The following is a 19,507-nucleotide window of genomic DNA, read 5'->3' on the forward strand; positions in this document are numbered from 1 at the left end:
CCCCAAAACCCCCGGGCCACCCCCCTCCGAAACCCCCCCCTCGGGGCCGCCGTCTGACGAGGGGGGCCAAACCACCCCCAAAAATTTTCTTGGGGAGAATTGAGGACTTTTTTTTTCTTCTCTCCTTCCTCCCGAGAGAACAAGAGAAGGGGATTAAAAAAATATATATATATATAAAAGTTTTCGACTTCTCTCTACCCCCCTCTCCGTTGCTTTAAATATATTTAAATTCTGAGGGGGGCGCTCAGAAATATTTCTCAGAGCTGAGGCACTAAGATGGCCGCCTGGAAATTATTTTTAAAACAACCCCCCCTGCAGCACCGCCACCCCCTCCGTGAAGAAAGGGAGAGGGGGGAAAAATCCCCTTTTAAAACAAAATGGCTGGCTTAATATTTCATTTTTCACCCCCCCATTCTCCTCCCTGTTATACCCCCATCTCCTAGCCTCTACCCAGAAACCCACAAATTTCTCCCTTTTTTATAACTGATTAGTGCACAGATTAATAGAGATATTTTCCTTGTGTACTGAGTGTGTGTGTGTGTGAGTGAGTGTGTGTGCGCGTTGCGGGGGGGCATGAAGGATTTCTGCATAAAACAAAAATGGCTGCTGTGACTAACTCCCCCCTTATAAAAAAATATTTGAGGGGGGGCATTAATCAGTACTCATGCTCAGTCTGACATCAGCATAAATTGTTAAAGGTTAACTAGTTAGATACTAGTCCAACTAGATTTAAATTTTTTTTTCTTTACTAGTCTCTTCTTCCCCACCTCCCTTCTCTTAAAGAAAAGCTTTTTTTTTTTTTTCTGAATACTTCAGAAGGGAGTGGTTTGATGTGAAGGTTTTTTTTTCCCCTTCAGGCATTGAAAAGGAAAAAGATGAAATATATGTTTATATATAACTCTGTTTCTACATACCTCATTGAAGTCAAAACGCGTTTAATTGTGTATGTATCTTTTAAGTGAGAAGGGGTACTGGATTTTTTTTTCTTTCTTTAAAATAGTGATAGAAATCCTAGTGACTTTTGGGGGAGAGATATGAATAGATACGGTGATTGAGTTTTTTTCAAAGGAGTCCATGTTTGATTCTCCCCTTTGCCCAGCCTTTTCAGTGATTTATAATTGTAAATTTTATCCTCACTCTTTTCTCCTTTACCTTGCCTTCCCCTCCCCCAATTACTTGAATATAAAATTCATCTGATGTGGGAAATTAATTTAGGGGGTAAATAGAACAGATTTTTAGAATAAAGGGGAAAGAGTTAAGTCTGAAGATTGTGAAATTATTTTCTCTTTTAAGTCTGAAGATTGTGAAATTATTTTCTCTTTTCTCCTGTTTCAGTATATTTCCCTTCCTCCATGATCTCCAACACTGATAGAGTGGAAGAAACTGAGGTACCATGAAAAAGAAAAGTAACTGGGACTGAGAAAAAGAAAGAGGTAGGGGGTTACACTCACATTTTCATCTGACTTTCTGACCCATGGTTTCCCACTGTACCCCAATGTTTATCTTTAAAGTGGTATCAGGAATCAGATGGAAGGTTGAAAAGGAGTCCAAAAGTAGCGTTCTCATCCAGAGATTTGGTCAGAGAAGTCATAAAATAAAACTTGCCAGTTGAGCAATGCTAGCAAAGGAAGAAGGGCAAATAGCTCAGTTCAACCCTATTTCGTTCTTGTCACCCTTTTCTTACTACAGTTTCCTCCCATTCTTTTGAGCTCACTTTGACCTTTTCCTTGCTTCCCATCCCATGCCTGTGGAATCATTTCTCTCCTGGGTTATTTCTCTGTCTCTTGAGTATAGCTGCCAGCCACCCAACAGCCCCTGCAGGGTTTGGGAGTACCTTAAGAAGGAGGGGTAGGTAGGCAGCAACCAGAAAGTAATAGTGACAGGGCATATTTTTGCTTACAAGGTTTAAATATTCTTTATTGATGTGCCACCCCCCAACCCCAGCTAATGCTCTTTATTGAGCATTGATTTCCATCTTTTTCTTAACCTGGACTTTGGAGTACTCTTGTTTCTGCTCCCATATCATTCCTGTACTGAGTGTAACTCCTATTCCTCTTTGATTTTATGTCCTCTTTCTCGGTCCCTGTGTACTAGTCCGTCTGGGTATCCCCCTCTTTCTGTACATGGGCTTCTGTGTATGTGTGTCTTTATTTTATGCCGAGACTGTCCTTTCTCATCCCTTGACTCTCAGGCTCTGTCACCTCTAAGTGACTTTCCATCTCTGTCTTCTTTCTGTTTACTTCTGTCTTCCGGGCTCTGACTGCGTGTGCCTCTTCCTCATGTGTGCCTGACTCCCCCTCTTTCTGGCCTCTCTGTGTGTGTCTGGGAAGAGTGTCCCCACGTGCATGTGGGCAGCCCCGCGCATCATGGTGCGCCCTCTCCCTCTGTGCTGAGCGCCTCTGCCTGCCTGCCTGCCACATGTGCCATGAGCTGCAGGTGTGGGGGGCGAAAGGTGGCTGTGTGCATCCCTGTACAAACATGCATCATTCTCTCGAGTGCGCTTTGCATATGGATCTGTTAATTTGCTTGATTCTCCCTCTTGTCCATCTCCCCCTCTGCCTGCCTGCATCTCCTGTTCTCTTTGCTCTCCCTACTGATCTCTTGATTTTTCTTCTATCCTTGTTTCTGCCTGCCCCTCTACCTGCTTGCTCCTATTATGGTGTCTGCCTGCCTGCCTGCCTGTCTGCTCCTCCCTGACTGGCTGGCAGCCTCTTTCTCTCTCTGGTTGTCTGTCTGCTTCTCTGGCTGTTTGCCCACCACTCTCTCTCTAGCCATCTGTCTCTCCGCCTGCCTGTCTCTATCACTTTTTTAGTCTCCGTCTCTTGGTTTGTCTACCTTCCAGGCCCTGCCATGGTTCCCTGTCTTGGTTTGCCTCTTATCTTGCCTTCTACTTGTTCCTTCTCTTCTTTATGTCTATTTAGTTCATGCTTTTTCCTGGTCTCCCTTTATGTATGTCTTCTTGCCTGTCTACTCTACTTGCTTGCTGCTGTCCCACTGTTTAATGCTTGTATCTTTTTAGTGTGTCTGTTTATCAGCATTTTCTCCCTTGGCTTCCCCTATTCCAGCATGCCATCAGTGGTGATAGTCTCACTACCGCAGACCTGTCAGTGACCCCCTTGCCCCAAAGTCTTACCTGCCTTCTTGCCATATTCCCTACCCTGCTTTCTCTCACTGCTTGCCTTGTTTCAGTTCTTTCTTTTTCTTTTTATCTTTCTGGCCCCTCACACAGTCTGCCTGCCTCAATCTTTTTGCCATTTTCCCAGTCTCTCCTTGTCTTTCTGCTTTTTTACTATCTGTCTGCCTGGCTGGCTCTTGCTGTCCACATCTCTGCTTGCTTTTTTTCTCCTCCTTTTTCTATCAGCTTTTACATAGATAGTGCATACACGTGGTACAACATTTTTAAAGTACTAAAAGTATCCTGTATGAGAGTAAGCCTCCCTCCTACCCCCCACTTCCTCTCCTCTGAGGTAGTCACTACACATTTCTTGGATCTTGTTCGAGAGAAGAGTCTACACATGTATGTCTAATTGCTTTTTGCTGCACTTTTTCCAAATTCTCTCCCATTTTTGCTGGATGCTTCTTCCTCTGTCAGTCTGTCAGTACTCCTTCCTATTTCACTGGGTTTACCATTCTTGCTTCTTGTTTTTTTGATTCTATTTTATGGTACTTGTCTTTTTGATTGACTGCTTGCTAGTTACACGCTTTTACTACCAGGACCTGAGGTGTGCTTAGGAAGGGCTTGCTCTGTCCTAATATCCTGTTCTGCTCTGCGTCTTGAGTTGGCCTGATGACCACACACCATTGCTGTCTCTTCATCACTGAACTATGTATTAATTGAGAAAAGCCATGAAAGCACTGGTAGTACTGAAAAATACCTTGTAAATATAGGAACAATTAATAAGTACAGATGGTTTGTAAGCTGAGCTTACATGCACATGGAGTAGATAGGGGCCCACTCTGCTTTTCCCAGTCTATATGAATTCTTTAAAGGAATATGAATCTAGATCCTTTTAGGTTCAGCAGTACTCTTAGGCTGTTGATCTAGACCTGTCCAAGAAGTTTGTCTTCCTCCTAGTCTAAAAAACTCTGCTTCTTACTAAAACTTTCTCCCTTTTTCATCCTTCCTTCTGGCTCTTCTCACATGCCACCTTAGAGATGTTATAACTCCTTGGGGGAAGCATAGACAACAGCCTCTGTCCAGGTCTCTTCAGAAAAATGGTGATAAAACTTTTGGGCTTCCCTGGTGGCGCAGTGGTTGAGAGTCTGCCTGCCGATGCAGGGGACACAGGTTTGTGCCCCGGTCCGGGAAGATCCCACATGCCGCGCAGTGGCTGGGCCCATGGGCCATGCGGAGCCTGTGCTCCACAATGGGAGAGGCCACAACAGTGAGAGGCCCGTGTACCGCAAAAAAAAAAAAAACTTTTACACACACTGCACTGTTCTTTCATTTTTGCTTTTTCACTGCCTGTATTCCTGAATTTAACTGTTTCAGCCTCTATCTCTGTCTCTCTCCTTTTTCCCTCTCTTCCTCTCTCACTTCTCTTTTCTTGGTTCTGTCTTTCCTCTTAACTGTCTGTCTTGGGCTCCATTCTAGCCTCTCTTTCTGATTGGCCACCTTCCCTCTCTTCTGTCTGATTGGCCCGTATCCCTCCATCACCCCATCTGTCTGCTGGATTCTCCCTGTCTGCCTGCAATAATGTATGTGATAGCACTTTATAAATTATAAAGCACTGTGTAGTATAAAACGCTATTATCACTTTGTCTTCTTTCTTTGTTTATTGTTTTCTTTCTCTGTCTTCTTTCCTTCTCTCTCTCTCTCCCCCTTTCTGTTTGTCTGTCTGCGTCCCTCTTGGTGATCTTGCCTGCTTCTCTGTCTCTCTGTTAGTAATTCTCCTTTCTCTCCTTGCCAGCTTGTCTGGGTTTTTTTGCCATGCTTCTTCTCTGTGTGCTCAGTTCTTGTGTCTCTCCTTCTGTGTTTCCAGGTTCCTCTCTGTTTCTTTTAGCTGTGTGTTCTGTCTGTCCTGAGGCCTTTTATATGTGCCTGTGTGTCTTGCTCTCTCTAGCTGCTTGTGTCCCTGCCTGTCAGTTCCAAAGTGGGCACCGCTCTGCTTTTTTCTATCTTTCTGTACTTCAAAAAATAAAAATAAAATTAAAATACCGTATAACTAATTGGTAGGAGAGAATTTTTTTGTTTTTAATGAGAAGACCATTAAGGAAGTGAGAACAGGAACTCAGGAATACAGCTGTCAAATGCAAACCAGAAATTAGATGCCAACCCCTGCTGCTGCAAAAAAAAAAAGAACAAGAAAAAAATTGTAAGGGACTCCCAAGCCAATAATAAGATTATTTATTTAAAGCAAAAGCTAGAAACATCCAAAGCTATAGTTTCTAACCTTTATTTTGGATCATAGAAAGTTATAAACCCCTTCCCCCAGAAAAACAGTATCTACACAAAATACCACATATGTTATCCTGAAACCTATGGAGCCCAGGTTAAAACCCTGATGTAGGGAACCAATGAGAATGATTGATAGAGCACAGGCATGAACTCCTGCAACAAGAAGATCAAAGGACTGGAAAAGCACTTTGCAGTCTGATTTTTCTACCGAAGGAGATGTTAAAGAGCTTCCTAGTTATCTTTTGAAATATAGAAGTTAGTGGTAATAATGAAAGGCATGTAAATGCTGAGGATTTTCTAGGCTTAATCATGGAATTTTAGAGATAGAAGGTCATCTAAACCAGTGTTTAAATGGCTAAGTAAGGTTGCCACCTGTCCTTTCCTGGGGAGCTCTGTCCTTTGTTCTGAGATTATATATTTCTCATATATTTTTATATAAAATAAATGTGTAATATGCTATGTTTATATGAAAGAAATGTTATATATATATTTATGCTAATTTATTTAACAGTATATTATGTTTATTTAAAATGTTCTAAGAATGAGGTAGATCTGTGTTAGAGGATGTCCATGATAGATTTTATAGGGAGAGAGAAGGAGAAAGAAAATGAGTGTTTATACTTCTGTACAACTTGAAAATTTTTCAACATACAGGTACTTGTTTTATAGTTACAAAATAATATCTTTAATATCTTACTGTTAAATAATGGTGATGGGTATATAGGTTTGGTTTTATTCTTAGTGCAATAAAAAGTCAGGAACTCTATGTTGATCACTAACTTTTTTTTTTTTTTAATGTTTTACTGGACACTGTAATCTAAAAGTCTGGGATCTACTGCTTTAATCTAACCTCTTCTAGATTTCATGAAGCAAGAAACCTCAGTCCTTCATATATCATAGTCATGACTTGCCATATTTACATGCCACCTATACTATTATATGCATACTATTTTCCTTTTTCAATTCACTTTTCTTTAACTTAAACAAATGTCCTTTAAAAAGTAAATTTTAGGGCTTCCCTGGTGGCGCAGTGGTTGAGAGTCCGCCTGTCGATGCAGGGGACACGGGTTCGTGCCCCGGTCCAGGAAGATCCCACATGCCGCAGAGCGGCTGGGCCCGTGAGCCATGGCCGCTGAGCCTGCGCGTCCGGAGCCTGTGCTCCGCAGCGGGAGAGGCCACAGCAGTGAGAGGCCTGCGTACCACACACACACACAAAAAAAGTAAATTTTATATAACGAAGAAATAATATCCATAAATCCTTGATTTGATAAGGTAATTATAATTTTCCTAATTTATTTTAAAATACAAATAATTATTAAAAGTCAATAAAAATAAAAGCATCTTGCATGCTACCAGTGGTATAGGCACCATAGTTTAGGAAACATCACTTTAATCTAATTTTGTAGGTACAAAAACTGGGGCCCATGTGTTGAAAGGATTGCCTAAGATCAAGTTAGTTGTTAGGGACAGAACCGGTATTTGAACCTGTATCTTCCAATTTCTAGTCTGCTGTTCTTTGTTCTATATACTAAATGACTTATAAGTCAATGGATGTCCTAGGGTTTTAAAGGAACTAATGTGTAAAATTGATGGTCACATGTATAACTTACTTATAACGGCTATACTACAGAACTGGCAATGGTCAACTTAAGTACATTATTAAACTTACATGTTTTCTTTTTTTTTTTTTTCGGTATGCGGGCCTCGCACTGTTGTGGGCTCTCCCGTTGCGGAGCGCAGGCTCCAGAAGCGCAGGCTCAGTGGCCATGGCTCACGGGCCCAGCCGCTCCGCGGCATGTGGGATCTTCCCGGACCGGAGCACGAACCCGTGTCCCCTGCATCGGCAGGCGGATTCTCAACCACTGCGCCACCAGGGGAGCCCTTACATGTTTTCTGTTACAGAGTTCCACCTCTCATCTACCCTAGAGAAATAGTCATCACACTTGTGCATGAGGTGACACATACAAAGATATTCATTACATTGTTTGTAATAGCAAAAAATTGGAAACACTCTAAATTTCCAACAGTAATGAATAACTAAATAAACTATACAGCAGTCAAGAAAAATGAGTTACATCTAATAGTAAGATTCTTTACTATATTGTTGAATGGAAAAAGGCATGCTGCAAAACAGTATATACATTATGATATCATTTATGTTCAGAGAAACTAAAAACAATACTATGTGTTTCTACAGTACATTTATATGTATATAAATTTCTTTTAAAAATTCTGGACATATACATACCAAATTGGTCACAGTGGTTACTTTTGAGAAATAATAGTCAAGGGGGATATTTAGCTTTATTGATAATTTTGAATTTTCACAGTATTTACTTGTGTAAACAAATTTATGTAGCCTCATGATTACATTAACAAATGAAGCCAAATGGGACGAAAAGTAGTGTGAGTTCTCTAAAGAAATCATTCCTCACTAATTTCTCGTTCTTTGAGGAGAAAAGTATGGAAGCAAAATATAATCAATGTGTGTAATGTAGTTAGACTTTAGAGGACATTAGTGAGGTTCTAGTTTAAAAACTGATTAAAATATGAAGGGAAAAAAGGAAAGTTATAGAAGAGCATGTATAATATGGTACCATTGATGAAAGGGGAAAAAAATGTGAATTTCCATAGAATATTCCTGGAAGAATACACAAGAAACTGTAGTCATTACCACCGGGAAGGGAAACATATTTTTTCATTGTTTTTCATTGTGTATCTTTTAAAGCAACTTGAAAATTTTTTAGTGACCAAGGGATTAGTTAGGTGGAGGGAGGAGAGACATTTGAGATCAGAAATGAACACACAAAAAAGTTAAGGATATGTGGTAGTGATGATTGCTGTGGACTGTAAAAATCTGAGAGTTCAGAGAAGAGAGCTCTTAGGGAGGGGAGGGGAGGGGGACTGAAGGACTTCCATATGTAGTTGTACTTGAAGTAGGCCCCAAAACATAACTAAGACCTATATAGCAGAGAGGAGGAAGAAGGGCAGTTTAGGTTGGGTAAGAAACTATTCAGCAAGTAGTATGTGGACCTCATACAGCTGGAGTGGTAAGTTCATGATAGAAAGGAGGTTTGTTTTGTTTTGTTTGTTTTTATAAATTTATTTTATTTTTGGCTGCGTTGGGTCTTCGTTAGTGTGCACAGGCTAGTTGCGGCGAGCAGGGGTACTCTTTGTTGCAGTGCGTGGGCTTCTCATTGCGGTGGCTTCTCTTGTTGCAGAGCATGGGCTCTAGGCGCGCAGGCTCAGTAGTTGTGGTTCGCGGGCTCTAGGGCACGCAGGCTCAGTAGTTGTGGCACACGGGCTTAGTTGCTCCACGGCACGTGGGATCTTCCTGGACCAGGGCTCAAACCCGTGTACCCTGCATTGGCAAGCAGATTCTTAACCCCTGCGCCACCAGGGAAGCCCAGAAAGGAGGTTTTTAATTTTAAAAACTATATCTGTTATTGAGAACTGTTTCACAGGTCCAAAAGAGTATAACATACATCAACCACAAAGAATATTAAAATGAACACATGTATTCAGTATCAGTTTAATAAATATAACATTAGTAACATCTTTGAAGCCTCGTAATGGTCTTCCATATTTCACATTCCTCTCCTGCCCCCTGCCCTACCAGTGTCCTGAATCTTGTGTTGTCCTTCACTTGTTTTTTCTTTGTGATTAGTTCCCTTCCCACCTGTAACTTTTTTTTCTTTTTAATTTAAGTACAGTTGATTTACAATGTTTCAGGTGTACAGCAAAGTGATTCAGTTATATACTTATATATATATTCTTTTTCAGATTCTTTTCCATTATAGGTTCTTACAAGATACTGAATACAGTTCCCTATGTTATACAGTAGGTCCTTGTTGTTTATCTATTTTATATATAGTAGTGTGTATCTGTTAATCCCAAATTCCTAATTTATCCCTCCCCCCCTCCTGTAACTTCTTAATTTTGAAAAACTTCAAGCCTACAGAAAAGTTGAAGAAGTACAGTGAACACCCATATACTCTTCACCTGGATTTACTGATTGTTGACCTTTTGCCACACTGACAGAATGACATGAGCAAACGCTTATGATCTAATGTTAATTGCATGAAACAATATAAAGCCATATATGTAGTATAATCACAACCATGTAGGAAAATACTAGAAGGAAGTGGTTAAAATGTTAATACTGGTTTCTGCTGAGTGATAGGAATAAGAGTGATTTTTGTTTTGCATCTTTATGCTTCTCTACCTGGAATTTTCTGTAAGTAACACATATTCTATGATGAAAATTTAAAAATCTTTTCAAGTTTAAAAAAATAATCTTAAAAATATATGGAGAGAGAGAGAACAGGAGATAGTATCTAACATTTGTTCATCAAGTTTAGTAGTCCCAAAAAGTTTAAAACACAGTAATATGGAAAATAAACATAGGTACAGACCTCATATCTGAAGGAATCTAATTCTTTTTCTCCAAGGTTGTTTCCCATCTTGTGTGAAAAGGCCCTATTTCTTTAAGGCTCCAGCAGTCCGGCTGTTTACCCCTCCACTTCTCTCCCTGGGTGTCATCTGCTTTCCTCCCGATCATTCCCCTCATTCATTGAAGACTCACGCTTGGCTCAGTCCTGCCCTCGACGCTGTAACCAGAAACCTTTCTCACCATTCCACTTCTCTCTCCCACCTCTAGGAAATAGTAAATTCTTACCTCTTCTGAAATATTAAATTCAAGCCTCATACTTTGGCTACAGCTTTCTATCCTTCCAGCTCTCTCATTTATTCACTATTCTTGGACCCATGAGACCCTGTAATCCCTTAATTCTTCCATTTTCTCCTAATCAGCTCTATCATGTCCTCCCCTCCTTCCCTGTCCAACTTAGATTCCATGGTCTGTCATTTCAGCCACTCTGCTGCCCACGTCTCAGCACCCTCTTTATTTACCTCTTGCAAACCCCCAACCCTGGATCACTTCTGCTGTCTGTTTACACTCAGGAGCACTTTGCATGACCAGGTGGTATCAGAACACCATGACCACTCCAGATTAGTGTCCCTGCTCAGAAATCCTGTCTCCTAGTCAGCTTCCTTTTGGTTCTCCATGGTGACTTTTTCAAACCTTCCTCAAATTCCTCAAACCTCCTCCACCTTATGCTTCAGTAGAACATTTTATCGTCTCACTCTAGGAGACAGATCATCAGATGAGAACTCCCTTGAAATACTGACACTAAGACTACATATTTAACTGTATTTGTATTTGTCCTTTCCTCCTGCCTATCCTGTCCAAAGCTAATACCTACACTTGGGCTCTGGCTCCCAGCCTTGCCACCTTCTCAGGGTGTAATGGTTAACGGTGATCCCCTAACTCTCCTTTATATCCCATCCTACTTGCTGCTTCACAACCACATTTAAATGTACTCAAATCTCCCCAACTTTAAAAGAGACACTCTGGACCCCTAAGCTGCCACCCTACCTTGCTGTGCCCACTCACAGCCACACTTCTTGAAAGAATTGTTTACACTTAGTCTGCTTTACTTGCCTACTCATTTTCCAGCCCTCTGCCCAGCCTCTCTACAGAAACTGCTTTCACAAGATGACCAACAACCTGGTTACTGAATTAAGAGGAAATTTCTGAGTTCTTAACTTGAACACCCCCTTCTTGAAATAGTCTTTGTGATCTGTGTGAGTCTGTGATCTCACATCCGCTCATACTTCTGTTGCTGCCTTTTAGCTAAATCCTTTCCTTTGCTATTCATTGAGGAAAGGGGATACCTTAAGAAGAAAAGGAAGGGACTTGCCTGGCGGTTCAGTGGTTAAGACTCTGCACTCCCGATGCAGGGGTTACGGTCTGGTCAGCATGACCAAAAAAAAAAAAAAGGAAGAAGAATAGGAAGATTTAGCCCCAAATTGTTATATTTGTCTTTTTCTAGTTTTCAGCCAGGCTGCGAGGCATGCAGGATCTTAGTTCCTCAACCAGGGATCGAACTTGCGCCCTCGGCAGTGAAAGCACAGAGTCACAAGCACTGGACCCCCAGGGAATTCCCTCCCAGTTTCTTTTAGACCTGCTTTGATTGACCACTATGATGGAAACAATATAACAGTCCTATACAAAATGGCAAAAACCAAACATTTTTTTTCCCCTTTTAACAATTTCTTAATAGGTTTTCACTGACTGGCCAGCCAGAATGCCTTGCTTTCCACCTACTGTTAAGCCCTGGTTATTTCAGCAGAACTGCCCTGACACCTTTCCTGGTGAACCCCAAGCTGTCGTCCTCCTGCCCCTTTGCTTGCTCATGGGCCCTTTCCCCACCCAGCTCTCTGGATAGGGAGAGTTAATTTGACTAAATAGGATATGATTAGTAAATTTAAATTGACTGATTTTTTAAAAAATACGCTATATTCCCAAACTATATAACTTCTAAAATGTATTCCAGAGCCAAGTAATGAAGTTATTCACTGCCTCCATCAGAGGAAGAGTTTGAGCTCTGGATTCAGGTAGCACCTGAAATCCAAGTTCTGCCACTTACTAACAGTAACCCTGGGCAAGCAACTTACCCCTCAAGTCTCAGCTCCCTCATCTGTCAGCGGGGATGTTAATACCTGCCTCCCATGGTTGTAGTGAAGATTTTGAGCTAACGTGCGTAAAGCACCGGCTGTAAGGCACTTGATAGTTGGTAGCTAGTGTTCTAAACAGTCACGTTTACTATTAGCCATTTCTCACTTCAGAGAGATTCACTTCAGATGCTTGTAAGGTGAGAGCATTGACAACCTGGGTTATGAATAACACCTTAAACTCAAGGAGCAAAGGGCTGACTTTAGTTATTCTTGTTCCCAACAGTTGCCCCATTTCCTTGCTTTCCCCTGCTTTATTTAAATAAGCTCAACTCTGGTATGATATGAAACAAACCACATTTTACTATACTCAGTTCTCCCAACAGAGGCACAAACACTGTTTGTTGTTAGGTTAGAACCAAATGTTAGTCACAGATACGGTCTACTAATTTCCTAATCATGACAGATGTTCCCTGGATGCTGAATAGTGTGGAATCTCAGGAAATCCCAAGGGAAGCATTCATTACTAAATAAAGAATGGCTAGCACAAGGAGAGGGAAGAAAACTAAAAATTTCAAGTGCCTGTCCCAAGGACCTTTTGTACTGCTGGGCATTTCCCCATACCTTATATTTAATCTTCTCAACAACAATGTAAGGTAGCTTCTTTTTAAGTGACCATGTCCTGGTTTATGCCTGTTGTCCTTAGTGAATCCTTACTTCTATTGTTCATATTTTGTGATTGAAGAAATGGAATCTAAAAGAAGAAAAGTATTCTGTGCATAGTTAAAAAGCCAGAAAACTCCTCCCTCTGCAGCTGGATTTCTTCTGTGAAGACCTCATTCATACCTCATCCATCTACTGTCTGACTTCTCTAACACACCACTGTTTTGCTGTTCACTAAATCTGTGGATGCTCAAGTCCTCACCTTACTTGACTGTGTGACATTTCACACTGTTTACCATTCCCTCCTCTCAAATACTCTCTGGCTTCCCTGGCACCATTTTCCAGGGTCTCTCTCACCACTTTGGCTCATACTTCTGAGTCTCCTTCTCCTCCCCTCCCTTAGGTATTGTTCCTCCCAGGCCTTGCATGTAGATCACACTTTATTCTTGAGGTGATCTCATCCTTGACTTTGGTTGACAGTTACTCACTGCGGGTAATTCCCAAACCTTTAACTCTAGCCGAGAGCTGTATTCAGGATCTCGTACCACATATCTGGTAAGATCTGGACATCTGTATTTCCATGTCCTGGAGTTACTTCAGATAGCTAACTAAAAACACATCATCTTCCTTCCCCCATGAAACTCTTCTTCCAAGCATTTCCCTCCTCTGTCAGTGGATTCATCATCCTCCACCCAGGCCAGAAACTTGGGTGTCATCCTTGACTCCTCCCTCTGCCTCAGACCCCCTCCCAATAAATTATTGAGTTGTGCAGTTTTCTCTTAACTTCAGTTTATCTTCTCTGACCTCCACTGCCACTAACTAACCTCATTCCGGCCACCTTCATCTCTTTCCTGGACTGCTGCAATAGCATCAGTCTCCCTGTCTCCACTCTCTCCTCTCTTTTTCTCCCCTCTGATCCATTCTCTCTTGATATTGTAGTCAAGTCACCTTTCAAAAATGCAATTCTGCTCGTGACATTCTCCTTATATAACCCTTAACCTTGAATTGTACACTTTAAAAGGGTGAATTTTAGGGCTTCCCTGGTGGCGCAGTGGTTGCGCGTCCGCCTGCCGATGCAGGGGAACCGGGTTCGCGCCCCGGTGTGGGAGGGTCCCGCGTGCCGCGGAGCGGCTGGGCCCGTGAGCCGTGGCCGCTGGGCCTGCGCGTCCGGGGCCTGTGCTCCGCAACGGGAGAGGCCGCGGCAGGGGAAGGCCCTCATACCACAAAAAAAAAAAAAAAAAAAAAAAAACGGGTGAATTTTATAGTATGTGAACTATATCTCAATTAAAAAAAAAACTTAACCTGATTTACAAAGTCTCGCAGGACCTGGTCTGGCCTCCATGTCTCTCACTGCCCACCCTCTTCAGGCCTCCCACCTCCTCTTGGCTTCACCATTCTGCACTTCCTTCTGCGTCTGAGCTCTCCGCATACTCTCACTGCCAAACTATGTGCTCTTTATGCTGTTTACTCTTCCTCCTTACCCTCTCTCACTTCTTCACTTGGCTACCTCCTCCTTGTCCTTCCGGTCTCAGCTTGAGAGGATGTTCTCCAGAAAGCCTTCCCTGATCTCCCCAGACTGGGTTTAGATATTCCCAAGGCATTTCTCTGAGAAAGTGACATTTAAGCAAAGCCTTTAAGGGGCAGGAGTTGGCCAGGTGATGAGTGGAGGATGGAGTGTCTCATGTAGAGGAACAGCATGTGAGAAGGCCCTGGCAGAAGGGAGCCTGGGGGAGTGTCAGAAACTGAAAGGCCAACAGGGAGATAAAGAAGGGGCTTGGGCAGGGGGGAAAGGATGGATTGGGTGTTTGGGATTAGCAGATGCAGATTATTATAAATGGAATGGACAAAAAACAAGGTCCTACTGTATAGCACAGGGAACTATATTCAATATCTTGTAATAAACGATAATGGAAAAGAAGATGAAAAAGAATGTGTGTGTATATGTGTGTGTGTATGTCTGTGTGTGTATAAATATATATACACACACGTATATACACACACATATATAACTGAATCACTTATTGTGTAGTAGAAATTAACATTGTCAATCAACTATACTTAATAAAATAAATTAAAAATAAAAAAAAGAGCCTGGAAGAGGCAAATCGTGCAGGGCCTTGTGGACAACAGTAAGGGTGTCCTATGTCCTCTTAAGAGGAGTTGGAAGCCTTTGAAGACTTTAAACAGGGGAACTTTAAAAGCTTCCCCTTAAGGACCTACTGTAGAGCACAGGGAGCTCTACTCAATACTCTGTCATGACCTATATGGGAAAAGAATCTAAAAAAGAGTGGATATATGTCTATGTATAACTGATCCACTTTGCTGTACACCTGAAACTAACACAACATTGTAAATCAACTATACTCCAATTAAAAACAAAAAAGCAAACAAAACTTCCCTTGGCTGCTTTATATAAGTAGAAGCAAGGTGAAAAGAGGCTCACAAACTTCTCTGAATCTCCCACTAACCTGTAAGCTCCTTGAGGGCAGAAATTATGTCTTCTTATTTAGTGTATTCACAGAGTCCAGAATTGTGCCTGATACACAGCAGATGCTCAGTATTAGGTTAATGAATTGAATAAATGAATGGTGGGGCCAGGATTCCAACTTTGGTTTTCAAGAAAGACTCAGCACTCCACTCCTACCCGAGACCGATTGGATATCCCTCCTTTTGCCTCCAGTGCATCTGTGGTCAATTGTATTTTCCAGAAATGGCCACAATAACAACTCACATCCAGCATGCTCTTATTACAGTGTGACTTTGACACTCTTCCCACTGAAAAGTGAGGTCTAGTTCCTTCCCCTTGGATTTGACGTGAGGTTATAAAAGGTGCTTGAGGCTCCTCCTGGTTGTCTTGGGACACTTGCTCTTGGAACCCAGCTACCATGCTATGAGGAAGCCCAAGCTGCCCTGAGAATGAGGTCTTCATGGAGAAGAATCCATAGACAGCATCAGCTTGCCAGCCATTTGTGAGTAAGCCATTTTGAAAGTGAATTCTCCAGCTTCTAGTAATCCACCCAGTTGACGCCTTTTGGAATGGAAATGAGCTGTCCCCACTGAGCCCTGCCCAAATTACAGACTCATTAGCAAAATAAATGATGGTGGTTGTTTGAAGCCACTTAAGTCTTGGGATGGTTTTGTTAAGCAGCAGTAGGTGACTAGAACAGCAGCCTATGTTTGTTATGCAGGGAGGTGATACCACTCAGTGGTTAAGTGGGTGGCCTATGACTGTCTTGTTTCAAAGTCCACCTTTGCTGCTTAGTATGACCTTTGACAAGTTACTTAACCTCTTTGTGCTTCAGTGTCCTTTCTTCAGTGTAAGTAAAAACAGTATTTAAGTTTGTTATGATGACTAAGTGATTAATGCAGATCTACAGGTAATACAGATTAGTCTTTGTGATTATCTCAGGCAAGTCTCTGATCATTCAGCCATCACTGTCTCTTGTAATTCTGTTTCTTTGTCTTTATAGTACTTTTGGTATTTGTGTGTGTGTGTGTGTGTGTGTGTGTGTGTGTGTGTATGTGTTCATATATGTATATGTGTATATACACATACATAATATATAGCTTTTAGCACTATCTGAAATGATCTTGTCTACATGTTTTTTTATCCCACCAGGGTATAAGTCCCAGTAATGCAGGAACCTTGCCTGTCTCATTCACTGCTGTATCCCCAGTACCTGGAACAGTACCTGGCACAAAGTGCTTATTAATAACTTTTTTTGTTAATGAATGGATGAATAGCACTTTCATACTTCTTGTGGAAGACATCACTAGTTCCTACCCAGTATCCCTTCTCATTCCACAGTAGTGGTCCCTGCTTTTGTTGTGGATGTCAATACAAAAATACTGTCCCAGACTCCCTTGCAGCTAAGGGTCATTGTGTAATACATGTCCTATCAGTGAGACATAGTCAAAGTTCTGCTAAGGATGTCTGGGAAATTTTTTTGCTTTGATTTAGGCACTGCCCTTTCATCCTTCCCCTCTTCCTCCTTCCTGCCCACAATACAGACAGGAAGTAGAGCAGCCAAAAAGGAGATAATCATGAAGACAAAAACAGGAGCAACCTGTGATGTTGATGAACTATCTAGTGGAGTCACTACACCACAGACTCTCTCATTATGTGAGAAGATTTAACCCTTTATAGTTAAGCCCCAGCTCAGCCTTCTGTTACTTGCAGCCAAGTACATTCTCACCTGATACACTGTGGTAGAGTAATATCTACTCCTATAGGCTGTTCATTAAGGGCAAGGAAATATTTCCTCCTCCTTACTGTTCTCTAGGAGGACTGGAAGAATTTATCAGCACAAATGTCACTCACTATCCAGATCTCTTCTGCTCTCTTCAAATAGTGAGAGTGGGCAAGTAGCAAGGGACACCACAGTGTCTGAATATATTTGACTCCTGAGTTCACATATTTCAAGTGGTGGGGGTTACATTTACCATTCATTCCTGAAACAAACGTATTTATTGCCACTCTATGCCAGACATTATATGGCTGTTAGGGATACAGAGATGATTAAGTCAGATGATTGAAACTGGATGCCCAAGTTCCCACTAAACATTAAAGCTCCCAAAGGGCGGGAGCTGGGCTGCTCCCAGTAAGAAAGGGGCTTATTTCTAGCAGTGTCTCATCCATATTGTTCCTCGTCTCAACCTTCTTGACCCCGATCCCATTTTAATGGCCTCAGTTCACTTATTCATTCACCAGCTTTTGTGTGTGTGAGTGTTTCCCTGGGAAATAGATATGGACTGCATATCTTTGTATTTTGAATGCTTAATCTTTGACTTCCAAGATCATTCAGGTTTCAGATTGTCTGCTTTCTCTACAGCTAAGCCTCCATGCACTCTTGCTGCTCCATCATAAAGTGGCTGTTCTCCCATTATCAACACATCTATGTAGTTTATCTAAACTCAGCTATGGGGACTGGGTACATTAACCTTATCCTGATATCATGACTCGGTGTTATGATCCCAAGTCCAAATGATAGATCCCCTCACTCAGCTCCAAGGTATGTCCAGATCAGAAATTGGGGCAGTAAAATGTTTCAGACTAGTTATAAACTTAGCCCCAAGGCTTAAAGTTTTAGGAATTGCTGCCATGGGAACACAGGTGTATCAGGTTGAAGTAGACCATTGAGGCAGGTCTCAGGAATCCAGGAACCACATCGTATTGTCACCTTTGATATTTTACTTTTGAGGGTATTTATTATTGTGCTTGTGTGTGTACTATTTCAGGGGCAGGGGGTTGGGCCATTTTGAGACTGATGGAAATTACAGCACCCTTCTCCAAGATAATACACATCTGCACACACACACACAATATTTAGCAATCATTTCTGGAGGCCCAGGTTAAGAACCCAATTGTAATTTGCCATGAAGGTGGAAACTTTTTCTGTACCATAATTTGGTCCTTTACCATGTACTATTTTCATTTACCTTTTCATGGGTGTATGTTTTAGCCCATTGAGTGAGCAAGCTTCCTGCAAAGAGCATACACCTTTTTATGACCCCCAATGATACGTGCATATAGTGACTGAGCCTTGTGGGAAATATTTGCAAATTGAGTTCTTTGAAGCTGCTATGATTTACTGAGGACAGGCAACGTTCCTTTCAATATACCACCCACCACCCGACCTCCCTACAAAATGGAAGAGATCATTACTAAAGGACCTACAGTCATGTTCTATTTACTTCCTAGGTTTTAGGATGAGGCGTTATTTACATACTCCTCATGCAAATATCCAGTCTTGGATATTTAGAGAACCAAGGTAGTGCCTAGTAGAAAGCTTTATACAAACAAAACAAAACCCTCTAAGAATAAATGAACATACTCTATTATCTTAAAAATTTGTGATCTTTGGGCTTCCCTGGTGGCGCAGTGGTTGAGAGTCCGCCTGCCGATGCGGGGGACGCGGGTTCGTGCCCCGGTCCGGGAGGATCCCACGTGCCGCGGAGCGGCTGGGCCCGTGAGCCGTGGCCGCCGAGCCTGCGCGTCCGGAGCCTGTGCTCCGCAACAGGAGAGGCCACAGCGGTGAGAGGCCCGCGTACCGGAAAAAAAAAAAAAAAAAAAAAAAATTGTGATCTTTATTCCTTCCATAGTTCTGTGCCTCACCCTGTACATACCCACACCTGTAATCAAACCCCTTACTTGTCCTATCCCGTGAGTTTTACCCGTGAGTTTTATTTCTCAAACTACACTCCTTTCCTGGCATGTGCTTATGGAAAAAATTAAAAATAGGAATAAACCTAATGCTAATAGAATAGTGCCCATGTTGTTTTCCCATTTTTTCTGATCCTTCCCTCTCACCTGTACGTTTCCACAGGCTACCTTTTAATCCTAACCTGTTTAGAAGTTGGAAGTGTTCTCCCTCATCCGGGCCTCTTTCCCTTCACTTTGTAGGAGACTACGGCCACCTGGTGGCCATATAGAGAAAAGACAGGTCGATTGCCCCAAAAATCTGGTGAGAGGAAGAACCTCTATGGAGTAATTTTTGGTCTTGGATCTATGGCGAACAAGGAAAGAGAAACCCGTGGATAGAGATGACAGCATAGGATCCAGACATCCTATTTCTTGGTCCCACCTTGCCTCCCCCAAGGACACAACATCCTATCCACTAGTTACTAGAGGTAGAGAAATTCACTTAACATTTGAGTTCATTCAGCCAAAATTTATTGAGCAGCAACTGTGTGCCCAACACTGGCAATACAGCAGTGAACAAGGTGGACACGATCTCTGCCCTCATGAGCTTACAATCTAGCAGCCAGCCAGCCAATTACATCCATAATTTTAACATTACTATTGTCATAAGTGCTCTGAAATTTAACAAAGTCCTGACCTGCATCGGAGAAATCAGAAAAGTCTCTGTGAGGAAGAAACATGTAGGATTAGCAAGGTGGGAAATGGAAGAATGTTGTAAGCAGAGAGAA

General features: G+C 42.0%; 1 long non-coding RNA gene across 2 annotated transcripts in view; it reads left to right on the top strand.

The window, feature by feature from the left end:
* LOC114484765 (uncharacterized) overlaps nt 1-18,848 on the top strand; it is a 19,338-nt gene extending 490 nt beyond the window's left edge. Inside the window, exons 1-3 of one of the 2 annotated variants that reach the window (XR_003678030.2) lie at nt 713-943; nt 1,336-1,433; nt 18,680-18,843. This is a non-coding gene — a long non-coding RNA (uncharacterized lncRNA). Of the gene's footprint in view, nt 1-712; nt 944-1,335; nt 1,434-18,679 lie in introns of those variants that run through there. The other variant, XR_008616469.1, reaches the window with a different exon arrangement.
* The last annotated feature ends 659 nt before the right edge of the window (nt 18,849-19,507 follow it).

Source organism: Physeter macrocephalus, unplaced genomic scaffold, assembly GCF_002837175.3.
Source record: "Physeter macrocephalus isolate SW-GA unplaced genomic scaffold, ASM283717v5 random_8, whole genome shotgun sequence".
Taxonomy (NCBI): domain Eukaryota; kingdom Metazoa; phylum Chordata; class Mammalia; order Artiodactyla; family Physeteridae; genus Physeter; species Physeter macrocephalus.